The sequence below is a fragment of the Nyctibius grandis genome, chromosome 4 (genome assembly GCF_013368605.1).
Source record: "Nyctibius grandis isolate bNycGra1 chromosome 4, bNycGra1.pri, whole genome shotgun sequence".
Taxonomy (NCBI): Eukaryota; Metazoa; Chordata; class Aves; order Nyctibiiformes; family Nyctibiidae; genus Nyctibius; species Nyctibius grandis.
Window position 1 is genome coordinate 45,453,241 of NC_090661.1, and position 15,410 is coordinate 45,468,650.

The 15,410-nt window shown below is 39.7% G+C and overlaps 1 protein-coding gene across 1 annotated transcript in view; it reads left to right on the plus strand.

Moving 5' to 3' along the window:
• The window catches only part of MIPOL1 (mirror-image polydactyly 1), a 203,851-nt gene that overhangs the window by 167,232 nt on the left and 21,209 nt on the right, over positions 1 to 15,410 (plus strand). The gene's annotated exons all lie outside the window — the stretch shown is intronic.

Sequence of the window (15,410 nt, forward strand, 5' to 3'; positions counted from 1 at the left end):
CAGTTGTGGATTGGACTTGGGCCAGTATCCGTCCAATAATACTAGGCTTTAAAAGAAAAAAATGTGGTTACAAGAGGCCTCCCAGCAGATCTGCCTGATAAACACTGTGGCCAAAATTTTCAGTCTCGGATACGTAAGTTTAGGCACCTGAGTTTGCACTTAGGGAGCTGGGAAGGGATCTGCAAGTGCCCCTTTGGAAAGCCAGTCACTCACTGGAGCATAGCTTAACTATAGGCACAAAAACTTGATCATTTTGACCTGTTCTATTTTAATTTTAAATCCTTATGGGTTGACCCAGGAGGATCTCTAGAATGCTTTCAGGGTACCATAACCAAGGTCAATAATCAAGTTTTCCAGAGCTTCTGAAAACTAGTAATATTAAGGCATTCCCGAGTGTTGTCAGTGCCTGCCAAATACGAACATGCCATAGTATAGTTTGGTGCTACAGCGAAGTTGGGCTTATTCTCTTGTCTACATCTGGCTTGTGAGACAGAGCAACTGGGGACTTGTGCAAATGTGAAATGTCTGTAACGTCTGCATGTCTCTGTGAGGGCAGCAGCAATAAATGTCTGTTTAATAAGATATTAGCAAGTTCAAGCCTTCTGTTTCTTTTTTTTTCTTTCTCTGACAGAGGAAAAATTGCTCTCACAATTTGTAAACTTCTGAACTTGTAGTGTTCTTGCCCCGTAGACTCTTTCCACACAAGTGTCAAAATCTGAAAATACGTTAATTCTCTCAAAAATGCCTCAAGATTTAGCCTACTGCTGTAGAATGTATTTTAAAACACATCAGAGTTTTGACATACACCAAGAGAGGCAAAACAAGTCATGGTGATCCCATTAGCTCAACATGATCCCATTAACCAAATTGTTCAGCCTATCTTCATTCACCTTGGGAACAGCTCTCGCATTCCTTTTGTCAGGACTTGATGGGGCCAGCAACTGAAGTTCTTCCCACACACACACCATAGTTACTTGGAGAATGTCATACTCCATTTCTCTTGCCCATAGTCTCCCTCTGAAGGCTTGCCTGTGCTTCAGCTTGAGCAGCCAGTGACTTTCACTCATCATAAACATAGGCAAGATGCTATTGTCTTTCAATAAATGTACATCAGATTCTGCATTCTGATTATTTTGGTGAGCTGATTTTTGTTTTCGTTTGTTGTAAAATATCTGGTTTATGTGTCCCGAAGCTTATTGTCCACCATCTAAACAATCCTGTCATCTACTCTGCTCTTACAAATTACTTCTGAACTGGATCACACTCTCCCTAGCTCTAGGCATAGGTTTTTAACCTCTTTTCTTCAGATTCATGTGAACTAATTTTTTTCCTCAGACAAAACTAAGAACTCATTTTCCCCAGAGGAGGCAAAACAAAACAAAGGTCTACACTAAAAGCTGAGAATGTAGTGAACACACCTGTTTTGCTTAGTGTCTCCATTTCTGCAGTTCCTTACGAACAGATATATTTACCTTGGACTTAGCTTCTCCCATTGATTTAAGTGTACTCTGAAGTGGTCCTGTTACTTTATCTCTATTACTGTTCTGCCTCCTAAAATTTAGGGAGTTGATCTAATCACCTAAATGAATCAGAATTTCAGGATAAGGAGGTGCACAAAACCTTCATCAAAGCGTTATGTTTTTAAGGCTTGATAGATCATGAAGAACTAGCACTAGGGAAGGAAACTATAAAGAACAGATTCACAGTGTCTTGGGAGAGGAATTTCTCTCCTTACGAATTGCATCTCTCTTTATATCTCCTAAGGTACCAGACTTCATATTAATCACTTTTCCCTCTACTCCAAGGAATCACACAAACCCTTTTTATTAAGCAAGCCAGCATCCTACATAGCCTGTGTCTTCTTTTTTGGATTGTTTTTTTCTGGGGTCTGCAGAAGCTCCATTTCCAACAATGCCATGTAACAAGAAAGTGCGGCCAAATGCTCCAACCATATATTCAGGTCTGAGGTTTCCAGAGAACCGAGCAGGACTCCAAGAGTGACATAAATCTGGAGTAGTCGATGATTTTTACATGCTGCTGAAGTGCTTGGGGGGGGCTCCTGCTTTGAATATTCTGGTTTGTCATTGTTTTCATCTGGAGTTGCAAGTCCCTGAAATTTGTAAACACCAAGTAAACACCAATTCCTAAAGGTCTCCGTTTGGGGAGTGGAAATGAACAGCCTCTTTTGGAATGTTTTTTCTTTGCCCCTTGGTTCCCATAGCTGTAAGGTGTGAATAGTGCTTCTCATGCATTTTTTGGAAAATACATTGATTTAAGTTCGTTATTAGATTCTGCTAGAAGTTAAGTGGGGTAAACCTAAATTTATCACAGTAGCTATTGTATTGCAGCAGACCTTCTGAAATGCAAGTACAGAACTGCCTTTTCCAGACAAACTATACACTGTGAGTGCCCCATTAATAAATACATTTAATGTTTAATGACCAACTGTTTTTCCTGTTTCCTCTAAATTACTGTAAAGTTACTATTCCAAGGAGAGAAAGTAGCTTTTTATTCTGCAGAAGACTGTGGCATTCATCGCTTTGAGTGAGAATGTAATCTCAAACAGTTCATAATATTTCCTCTGCTAAAACGCAGCAAGAATTTGGAACCCTTTGAAATAAGGATGAGGCTGCAATAGAGAAAAAAAAGTATTTGCTTTCCAGGTAGGTGAGTGCAGTTGTTGTATTAGCTCAGGTTTGGGCGGGCAGTTTTTGTCAAATCAACGAAAACACGTATGTAACTTTGTTGTAGAAATGTTGCAGAGTTCCTTATTTCTGTGTGTAACAGTGCAGCTCTGTATGATTGGGGGGAAAAAACTGGTTTAGCAAAGGAGGTGTTGAGCCTGCCAAAGCTGACGAAGGTGAATTTGGATAGCTGTTTCATGTGGGACAGCTAGACAGGAGCAGAGAAGAATGTAAAATGAGTAGGTTGCTACAGATTTATGCTTGCTGAAACAAAACAGGTAAATTGTTTGTGAGTTTAAAGACTCTGAGTTTACAGACTTAAGTAAAGACATGCCTTTAAAAAAATCCAAGATGTTGGTATAATGATATTTCTTTTGAACATTATGCCAGAGGAAGGTTAAAAGAATGTCGAACACTTAAAAATTATTTTTACTCAACTAATGCTTTCATAATGGACGTTAATACTGTTGACATTACTCATGGATTGAATGCAAGCAATTTAGACAATAGATAGTATCAGGTGCTAATAGATCAAATGTAATTACTCTTGATGAAATAATTTTACACAGTTTAGCAAAATTGTTTCAATTATTCACTGTAAAAGAAAACATTGAGTAAAAGTGAAAATACTAAGCTTTCTCCTCTAGGGGCATTGTATGCATTTCTGAGTCATATTTTTTTCTTCATAGCAACCTTTCCTTTATAACAGCTTCCAGTGCAAGTTACTACAATTCTTTTTGCATAAGATAGGTCATGTGAAGTTCAGCTGTAGGTGGGGCCACTGTAGTAGATTGGGGGACAGTCTTAATAGGTCCATTTCATTAATTAAGTCATGCATTTTTTTATTAACAAAACCTGCATGTCAGGTTTAGCCAGCTGGGAACCATTCATATGGTTGTTATCTTTGTCAGAAGGAATATTGTGAAAATAAGGAATTACTGTACGCACTTTAACTCCTGATTAAACAGAGGAATGACATCCGCTCACCTGCTGTCCATGAAAAAATAACTTAGAGGCATATCATAGGCTTGATTCATAGGTTCTGATCTTACATAACGCATTAAGGTAAAAACTCTGTACATTGCATTCAAAATTTACCCTGAAGGATTTGTGTCATACCTGTCCCATGGTCATCGAGGTAAGCAAGGGTTAAGGTCAAAATTTCAAATATCTAGATTATTTATTGTTTCTTTTTACTCTTGAAGGAACTTTTTCTTCTTGCTCCTCTTTTTGGATGTATAAAGCAGTATTTTCTTGCATTCTTTCTCTTCTGGTGTTCCATTCCCAGAGATCAAGAGGAAGCAGTAAAGTTTTCAGGGAGTATTTAGTTTTATTAGACACCCAGAACAGCGTAAGCACCTACTGATGGCCACAGCCTTTATCTTCTGATACAAATAAATCCAAGGCATTCATTACTAGGCTTTCTCCTGGTCTTTAATGGGAAATGGACTCATGACTTCCACTCTCATTAAAGAAGAATGAACTGGGAGGAGCTTTCACCAAAGAGGAAGGAGAAGTGCTGTAAATTTTTCCCTCACCCAAAGGAGTGGGAAGAAGGATGGGTAACAAGGTTCATATTGTATGATTTATCTTTCTTTTTCTTCTGAGCTAGGCAGGATCTTAATGATATCCAGGCTCACCTAATATCTCATTCTGTTTGTTTCAATCACATTCTGTAATACCGAGGCTAGACTTCCATCCTAAGGTCTTTGGTGGAGACACAGAAATACTTATTCTTCCATTTTGCTCTTCTTCCCTACTGTCTTTACCAAAAAAGTCATATATTATTATACTTCTACAGTTGTGACAGTAGAAGGAGAAGTATCATGATGTAGGAATTTAGTTCTCCATCTTAAGCAATGTTACTTCTCCTATCAGAGCAGAATATAATATCATTTGAATCTGTATAAGCACAGTACACAGTATTCATACTAATAATTATCTTGTCCTGTTCAAAGCATAAATAAGGAATTGGACAGAGCTGAATTCAGTGTTGGCTAGATTTCACAAGAGCTTTCATACTCGTTCAGTTTCCTTGTCAGGTCCTGAGAGAATAATTAATTCTTTGGTTCAATGCAACCAATACATTTCCTGCTACAGTATTTCACTTTTACCTGCTGGTTATGGAGAAATGATATGCTGGTAAAAAGAAAAGTCTGGAGTTTTCCTTGTGAACTCCTGCTTCATGAAGTTAAAACTGTTGTTTTCCTCTTCACTCGGGCTAAATTAAAGTGCACAATAATATTATTCTTCTACAGATTTGATTTCAGTAGCCCAATGGTCAAAACTCATGAGCGTAAAAGAAGAGAGAGGTGAGGGAAGCTGATCTGAAAGCTTTAGGATACAGAAATAAATTCAGCATCCGTTTTCAGCCCCTTTCTAACCCCCACACTTTGGAGCTCGCTCTTCGCTGATTTTTCTCCAGCAGCCACCAGTCTAATCTTTCAGTTTTCAAGAGGTATGCAAGTTGTGCCATTCGGCTTCCAGTCGGTGGGCCATATCCAGCTGATGGCCCCTTTTGCCTGGGAGGAAGCCAAGAACATCTTCTCAGGTAACAAGGATCTTGGGCTCACAGCAGCTCGACAAAGCACGGGAGGCTGCTACCGCTGCCTGCACCCCATGGTGACAATGGTGGCTGAATCTGAAATGGGGAGGCAGAAACTGCCTCCTTGTGAGAAACTATTGTGTTTTTTCCATAAAAGTCCCAAAACTGGATCTATCTGCTGAGGTTAACCAGGCTGATGTGCATTACCGACACACGCATACTGTTAATTAGCTCTTTTGTATCTTCCCGCGAATAATAATTTGCACTGAGATCTGAACCATGATCAGGCCCTCAGGTTTCCAGATGCAGCACACATAGGTAATAAGAAGCAATCCTGGGCCCCAAAACTTAGAATTTAAGGAAGACAAAAAGCAAGGGAAAGGCACTTTACTCCCAGTTTCAGCATGGCAGGCTGACGTCTGCATGTTGTGACTTGCTCAGTACTGCACAGAAGACGTGAAATAGAAGAGGGAATTCAAGACAGAGCTCTGTTCCCCAGTCCCCTAAATCATTCCTCCAGCATGCGTCCTGTTTCACGTTAAGGAGAATGGCCCAGACAAGCCTACTCAGTTGCTTCAGTAAGCGTTGATACAATAGGGAAGCAGACTTCCCCTATATTAAATTTCCCAGGCGTTCCCTTTATCATTTAAGCTATCATTTTAACTGCCTTGTTTCATAGCACTTAACTGTCCAAGGAGCTGTATGATTTATATGAATAAGGGTTTGGCAACAGCAGCGAGGTAAGACATGGCTTACTGAGTAGCAATACATTGCCATTGTGTCATTTACGTGGCTTTCAGGAGGTGACTTGCTAAGTTTATATCTGCATAGCAATGCCCAAACCAACTGCATTTTTGTGTGGAAGAAGCCATGATAGCTTTAAAGTAGCCATTACAGGTATCTGTGCCGGTCTGGAGGAAGGTTTGCAGACTGCAGCACATGCAGTCCTCCTAGAGACTCACCTGCCATTTCAGAGTGGCACATGTTCCTGTGCACAGTACCAAGAAAGCAGGGAAACTATGTGCTAGGCACACTCACCTAGAGTTCATCAGTGTACCTCACTTCTTGGCACATTGGTGACCACAGCTGGGCATGTGCTGGAGCACAGGGCACCTTGTTTGCCTTTGGTCAGAGTTGCTTAATATTTTTCAGTAACACCTTTGAGAAAAATCAGACAAAACTGTTTAAATATTCTCTGGGTTTTTTTCCTGAGACAGGGAGAAAGTATCCCCAAAGTAATAAAAAAACTGTATATTTTGATTTTTTTTTTTAATTCATTCAAAGATTTTTAACCAGCTGAATCACTCAGCAAGAAAGGAATGACAAGAGGGCAGAGCCCCATGTGAATCCCCTTCCCAGGTCAGTCATGCTGAGGGTTTCTAGCTTTAGGGCCACTCAGCTCATCCATGAGATCATCCCTCTCTCAAATTCCATATGTATTTGGTTATTCCATCTTTGAAACACGTTTCCATTCTTTGTATTTCTTTTAATTGCCTTCTCCTGGAGAGACTCTTCTCTTCCATCTACTCAGCTGGATGTTCCTGGCCATGCTGGAAGGCAGGACTGGCTTCCAGCCCTGGGTCCAAGACAGCTTCGTCTCTTGCTTTTCTGGTTCAGTGGGGGAGTTAAGCCAAGTGATCACAATAGCAAATCAGGACAGCCATAAAAGTCACAATCCTGTCTGATTTATAAAGATAACATTGTATTAAGTACAAGATATTTTCTGAGGTTGTTAGTAACAGGCTTTCTTCAGCCGGTCGTGCCTGAACGGTGCCGTGCGCTTTACTGCTTGATTGATTGATATGCCTTTATGATTTTAATTAATACTGTTTTCATCAGAGCCAATTACTAGTGATTTGAAAACTCCAGGCTGTTCAGTTTATCTATGCCAGTGCCTGGGAATCATTCCTGTGATCTTTATTTTTTAAATCTATTGAATGACATCAAGAGCACTAGAGAGGCCATTTAAACACTGGGGAAAAAATAATGCTTATACTTCTGGGAAAACATTTATGGTGATTCACATTTTGGAAACCGAAAAACTATCAATGTTTTATTCCCAGATTATTTTCCAAGAAAAAGCTTGGATGCACTGCTGAATCAATTTCTTCAGAATACTTAGACTCATACTGAATTTGGATCATGCAGAGAAGGCTGGAATACTGTGCTGGGGGAGGAGGTCAGGAGACTCCTCCATCCTTCATCCTGTGACATTAGCACAGAGGCATGGAATAAGCCTATCTAAGTCTCTAAGGAGATGTTCGGATCCTACCTGACTGTAGCGGAGGGGTACACGCACTAGATGTTAAAGGATCAGAATAAAAGTGTTTCTCTGTTTAGTGATCTAGACAAGCTGCTTTGCACAGAAAAATAGAAAATTGAAAAATGCTTAATAAACTCATTAGCTAAGAATATGCTCATTTGAAGATGGGAATATTCATTGTGTGGGAAGAAAAAGTCTCTGGATCTTAGTAGAACTATTTTAGGGTTATTTTTTCCCTGGTGAAAAGAGTCTAAAAAGCCTACGCCATCTTGATGTGAGTGAGAGCTAAGAATTTTACAGAAACTGAAGCCTTGTAAGAAAATCTCAAATGTGCACTTGTATAACAGGTTTTGAGCGAGTCTGGCGCAGTATTTACTACTACAGTATAAAGGGCTGGGTTCCTTGATGTGTATTTCTAGTTGGCATTTTATCAAGGAAATAAACTTTGATTTTTCTTTATTTTGTGACATGTGGATTGAAACTACATTTTCTCTGTCCAAAGCCTTGATTTAAAAGCATTAGATCATTAAATTAAGTGGTTTTGCATAAGACTAAAATTGTAACTGAACAAATTATTTATGCAGAGAGAAGCAAGATAAAGTTTCTTTCAAGAGTTCTTTAACATATCAGATTGATAAGAGTCAAAACACCTTTACTGCCATTAAATATTTACCAAGACTTGGCTTTTGGAAGAGGGGCAGTTCAGTGCAGTGTGTTTGGCTCCATGCAATGCTATTGATTAGCTATCAGAAGGACATAGTTAATGGGTAACTGGAGGTATTACAGAGCGCTCCACATTCTTGTCAAGTCTTTTCTCTGAAGATGACCTAAAATAAAGTCAGTTACAGCTGGCATTCACCCTGCGACAGATTGCACAAGCTCACCTACGGTATGAACAAAAGGTTCACAAGAATCAGTTGATCAGGGCTTAAGCAATCCTTTCTAGTAGTTGTTGTCATCACTGCTGGACTTTAGAACTGCACATGTTTACATTTAATTACAAAGAACACACAGCTTACATCGCACAGTAGCTATCAGTATCGAATCAGAATTGATTTCCGCTCTCTTTCTCAAATGACTGTTTCCTTCAGACTAATTAAAAAAAGGCACATAACAAAATGACTCGTATAAATTTTAAAGCAAAGTAAACACTATTCCCTGGAGACAAAAATAAAAGTCAGCAGCACATGGTCATTACATTGAGCTTGTTTTCAGGTGATTCTGATGCCTACATTATGATGTATATCAGAGCTATCAGATTTATCTTATAAAGATGTATATATGGATGTATACGAAGTACCCCTTTGCACTGAGTGGACGTTTCACTGACTGTTTCAGTTTTCAGGGTCAGGATTCTTATTTGTTTCATCTGAATCATAGCAGTTTATCAAACACAAGAGGTGATTCACTAGTATTACTACTTTTTGCAGAAGGATTTTGTTCATTTCAAATAGAATTGTCTGTGTGTAGGTCACTCATGTAAAATGGAAGTCAGAAGCCATTATCCTTACCAGTGAGAAGCTGCAAAGGAAACTAAAGACACCAACCAAATTAGCCTTAACTTCGTGCGTGATTTCCCACAAAGAAATCTCTATTAGATTTTGTTTGTTATCCACGCAAATCTAAATTCAAACTATGGTGAAAGGAGACATCATTTAAGGCTCTTAGCAGAAACGCCTGACTCTTGAATGTGCACGTTCTTTGTCATCAGGAAAGATTTCCATGGTTGGCATTTTGGAGAATAAAGATTAAAGCCAGCAATTTACTGTGTACTCTCAAGTCTGTGGGAGCTGCAGTCCAGACCAAGTTGGTAGGTAGGTGTATGGAGCTGTAGGAGCTGATCCTGAAACGCCTGCTCAGAAGGCCTGTTGTTCATTCGTGCCATAATACTCTCGTTTCCATGTAAGAGACAGTGTTCAGAATGAAGCTCTTGGCAAGGATCGTCAAATAAAGGAAAAAAGTAATACATACTGTATCTGTTTTCTACCTATCTCAGTTGGTATACCAGCAGCTCTATTATGTTAGTGCACAACCAGAGTTAGTGCTTTCTTAATTAAGTTCGGCTTTGAGGAAAAAGGTGTGCTGTTCTTCAAACCGATATTGTCCAACACATACTCAAAGTATAAAAAATAAACTGCTGTGACCTTTAGGACAAGATCCTCCATCTCTTTTCCACCAAGTTTGTGTTTCTGCAAATCCCTGACATAGGCAATTTCCCTGCTGGCCCGCAGCCAGAGTTGCTGGCTCTGCACTACCCACGTACACACCCCTTCAGTGATCCATGTCAGCCCAGTGGCCTCCAGCAGCCAGGAGAGAGGCACAGGGGGTGCCAATTCAGCCCAGGGACTGGGAAGGTGAAAATACTTCTTGTCTTTGAGCTGGCTGTGCCCCTCCTCCCTGCCTGCCACAGAGCTGAGCCAGGACCTGCTCTGCCCCAGCCACGATGCTCACGCTGCCTGGGGAAAGTGGCCGGGGTTTTGTGATACACTGTAAAATGTGGAGTTGCTGGCACCATCTTAAACATCCTTTATATTCAAATACTGAGGTCACTCTTGATGACTTGATGCCAGTTCTGTCTTCGATTAATAGATAAGGTTCCCTCTGTATTTGCAGTGTTACCTAAACAATCTATTACTGTAGGGAATAACTACAGTATTACAAATACTAAGTTAAAGTTATTTTGTTAACTAAAGCCATGGGCAAATATTTAAGAATGGCCAAAGCATATGAATTGGCAATAAAGAACAGATATAAGATAGCAAAATTCTTTCTTGTAACTTCTAGTATGATAAAGTAAACACTGTGCAAAATAAAATTATTTTTTAAATTTCAGATTAATTTTACTTAGTTAGAAGCAAGCCTGCAGGACTGGATAGTTGTGCTCTGTGAATGCTTAGGCTAGAATACGCTAATACAGCTAATTCCCTCTCAAAACATGACAGGAACATTTTATGGCAAGCTTCACTCTAGGAATAACATGTAGTCTTGTAAAACTGTGAAGAGTATCCGCGATAGTTGCTGATGTATTGAAAACACTGTCCCCTAATTCGTGGAAGAAATTTGAAAGCCTGTGAATCTGTGTCTTGCGATTTAAACAGGTATATTGTGGAACCGTGAAGATGTGTAATTGATGTTAACCTGTATCAAGTAATATTCAGGATTAAAGTGTAAAATCTACAGTAGTCTCTTATGTAAACTCAGAGGCACTACATCTGAGAGTTGATGTATGTGTGAAAAAAGCTAATGCTAAGTTATCATCTTCCAGACTCTAATTAATCAATTAGAGATAACAGAGACCCCAGCTCTAGGTGCATCATGTGCTCAGGAAATTCAGGTGCATTTCTTAGCTACAAACTGTTAACTGTGGGTCTGTGGATCTAGCTGAAGAGGATAGTGCCACAGCTACAAAAATATAAAAGACCCTTCCTTCTACTCATCACTATCATGTATGTTTTGCTCTGTTTCAACCAAACATTACTAATCCAGATACTATTTTGAGGGTGGTCTTTGACCATTTGATGGTGTGCTGAATGTGAGGAATGTGAGTGAATATGAGGTGGTGCTGGATGTCGTGTGCATATTGCTGTCATGTGAGTCTGTGCTATCTGATCAATTTGCCCAGTGGCTGCGTGAAGGGAACTGGGGACATTTGATTACTGTGCAACTCCATAAATGAAGGATTTGTAATGGAGGTATGGTTTCTGATTATTTCTTGTTGAGAGCATGTCTCAGCAGTCCTTCAAATTCAAGAAAGGCTCGGATGGTTAAATCACATGCCCCGTGTCCTTACTACCTCTCCCAGGCTAGTCACAGGGGAACAGTGTGGGTACTGCAGTGGTCCTGGAGAGTGAAAATGAGGCCGAAAAGAAAACGTTTGCTGCTTGGCATCATCAGACGACCGTCTGAGTTTAGTTTTGTCCTAAATCAGACTGTGCTGCATCTGACTTAGCTCTTTCAACAGTGATGGGTCTCTTTTCAGTAGTGAAGCTCAGAGGACCTTGTAAAGGTAGTATTGTAATTGCTCTTTTTTAAAGATGAGGAAACTGAAGCCGAAGGAGGAAAAATGTGTTTGCCAGTGGCCTTTAATTTGTATTTGTTGAAATACGGAAGTTCTAAGATGGATGATAGTCAGTTCAAGCTTTCACTGTAAATAATGAACCTGTGCTTGAATCATCTAGTGTCCAGACTGTTTGAACCCTTGTACAGGTCACAGGTTTCCCTAGATCGTTTCAGGAGAGAAGGCTGAAACTCAACCTACTGCTCACTGTGGAGAGAGTCCAGTGCAGAGCCACGAAGATGATTAAGGGAGTGGAACATCTCCCTTATGAGGAGAGGCTGAGGGAGCTGGGTCTCTTTAGCTTAGAGAAGAGGAGACTGAGGGGTGACCTCATTAATGTTTATAAATATGTAAAGGGCAAGTGTCATGAGGATGGAGCCAGGCTCTTCTCAGTGACATCCCTTGACAGGACAAGGGGCAATGGGTGCAAGCTGGAACACAGGAGGTTCCACATAAATATGAGGAAAAACTTCTTTACGGTGAGGGTGACCGAACACTGGAACAGGCTGCCCAGAGAGGTTGTGGAGTCTCCTTCTCTGGAGACATTCAAAACCCGCCTGGACGCGTTCCTGTGTGACATGATCTAGGCAATCCTGCTCTGGCAGGGGGATTGGACTAGATGATCTTTCGAGGTCCCTTCCAATCCCTAACATTCTGTGATTCTGTGATTCTGTGATCCATATTCACATGTAATTGAGTTTGGATGGTATGGACATGCATGATCAGTGCTAATCTGTCAACATGTTATCCTATAAAATCCTGAGGTTATAGCACCAACCACCACAGAGAAGAAAATCAGTGGTGGGCTGTGTTCAACAAGTGCTTATCATTGCGTTTGGTGAGAGAATATAAAATAAAGAGGATGCCTGAGCTCATCCTAGACTAAGAATGTGTGGGTACACCACACATGAGACAGCAACACTCTGTGATGGACTGTGACAGCGCAAAGAACATACTCTGCGTTATGTGCAATGTGCAGTACTGTTATAACATGGTCTGTAGCCTGTGCTCCACAGAGTCTAACACAGCTGCTGCCTTTGGTTAAATTAGTGGGAGATGTTTGGGTGGTTGTACCAAAGAGAAAACACAGTCCTCTTAACTCATGTAATTGCAGGGGAAGGAAGGCTAGTAAAATATTTGTCTATGGTAGGGCAATGCCATCTAGTTACCAGTCTACCAGCTGTCAGGCTTCTGACTCACATGTAATGCAAACTTGACCATTTCATATCCTCTGCTTTACAGCAAAATGTCAAAGTCCTTCTAGGTCTTATGTTTGTTTTTTTTTTTAATATCATCTTATTGCAGTGTTTCCTAAGAGCACCTTTGAGGTAGTATTTTCAAGGTATCAGTGCTGCCTGGCCCTTGAGTGCACTCAGCGGTATGAAGGCACCCTCTTCAAAGCCATCCTGAGTGCAGGCTGAGGTCTGAGAGGCCTCCAGAACTTGAATGTCAGAAACATTTGTGATGAAAACCAAGGTCAGACCGAAATGCCTTTGGGAACATTGGATGTGTTTGTCACTGGGGTGGGGGGGCAGAGAGGGGACGGATAGGGAATGTTTGTTTTTTGCTCTTTTTTTTTTTCTTCCTTTAGGTGGAAGGTTTCTCTATGTTGTTCAATAATTGCTTCAGGTGGAAAATCATTTCCCACCTTGCAGCAAAAGTATGCCTGGCAAGAAGAGAAGTGTTATAAGAGCAGCACTTCATACAGTTGATTTTCAGCCAAAGTCAAGTCCCTCTGGGAGCAGTTACAACTGGTGAAATTTTTTAACAGGCTTGAAGCTGCTTTGACTTTGGGGGCTGAGGAAACCTCTTGCTATCTGCAGAAGCTGCATAAGTGACATCGTGACATGTCGCTTTTTCTTTTGCCTGGACACAGAAGAAGAAGGTGGGCCTTTGAAGCTCTCAGACCCAAGCTGGAGCAAGAAAGGGGCTGTGCTGCCATAGTAAAGCAAAAGGCTTACTATAAAGAACATGTGAATTACTTAAATCACTGTTTGAATGCTTCTGTGACCCGTTCTTCAGGCCTAGAACTCCCATTTGTTTTTTATTTATAGCATCAATATTCTTTGAAGAAATAATATTTGGGACATTAATGAAGGAATTTCAAATGAATAAGTATCAAAAGCAACTAAATAAAAGTATTTTAGCAAAGCACCACATTGATGGAAGTCTGGCAATTGTGTGCTTTTGGAAAAAAACGTTTTAAAAGATCTATCAACCACAGTGCCTTTCACAGAATCACAGAATCACACTGGCTGTGAAATATATACGTCAGAATCTATTGATCACTCAGATGCAATCATTATGAGTTAAAACATGTAATAGTGTATTGCATACTGTATTGTTCACGGCCAGTCTTTGAGAAGGACCCCAGCTGTAGCCACACAGGGCCAATATTTTAGAATCTAAATAAATGACTATATTTTTCTTAAGTTCTGGAAAAAAACCTCTCAGCTGGTGTGAAAAGTTAGAATATATTTAAGCTATCCTCTTTTTTTTTTTTTTCATCAGGAACCCATATATTCACTGAACAGTTTCGCTTCTCATCTGTCTTTTTTTCTTTTAATCTTGTGCCAGGTGTTTAAGAAACAGGCAGCAGTGCTTTTTCAGTAACCTGCTTTCAGCATTATTTACATACCTTGGTCTTTTTCCATGGTGATCAATGCTCGACCATAGTGGAACTTCAGTCAGTAAATCTTATGTGCAACTGTTGAAGTAATTTTATTTTTAATGAATTTGTTCTAGGGATTTTAATGTCCCTTTATAAATATTTATATTTTCAATATGTCTTCATTTAATTGAAAAGGTTCTTCACATTATTTTCAGACAACGACAGGTAGTAGGCGTAATGACATATCAACACTCTGACCTTTTAGCTTCTGGATTTCTGTTAGTTCATCCACATTTTGCTTGTCCATGTATATTATATTTTAGTTTGTATATGATTTTCCTCTATGGGCTCTTGAAATGAAGGGTATTTTCCATACAAACACCTTAATAAACTGAAAAGGAAGAAAAAATATGCAATTGCATCCTAGCAGCTGTCATGCAGACTGTGTCTTGAGTATCGTAATCAGTGTGCGCTGCTACTAGAAATCCACATTGAAATAATGTTTGATATTTGCATGGTAATCAGTCAGAGGGATGGTCTTAAGTCATATTCGTCAATACAGCAACAGCTTCTGATATTCATGAAGTTGTTTTGAAATTACTTCAATTATTTATCTAAAAACACTGCTTATTATGATATCCTGTTGCCATCACTTTTGTTATAAATGTCTTCGATGAATTTCTTCTACTACCAGTGTCATTTTCCACTGGTTAAAATTCACCAATGAATTAAGGCTATGAAGGGATGAGAAGCAATCGTTGCTAATTCTATGGAGACCTTGGTGGTGCAGGCTTCTCCCCTAGTAATCAGATATTAATGTGATTTCTATCATTGCACCTTAATAACTCAAGCAGCTGGCTACCTACTGATGCCTTGGGAAATAATTCCACAGTCAACAGGCTTCATCGAGAATTTTTTACCTGATGCACCATCTTATTCTTTATTCTCCTTTTTTCAATTTCTTCTCATTATTTATAGGTAACCTGTCTGTCTAACATCCTTATTTTGCTTATTTTCCATAGCTATTGTTAGCTAATCCAGGCGTATTTATTTCTTTTAGTTTCACGAATCTATTGCATGAAGACCCTATTCAATTTCATTTTTAACTTCTGATCTCCCTTTGACTTGTCCAGAACTTTCTGGCACACAAGTGCAAAGCGTATAGTACTGTATTCTGGTTTGTACAATGAAAGAGTATTATTTTTGTGCTCTATGATTTGGTATCTCTATGAATATACCTCAAAATCATG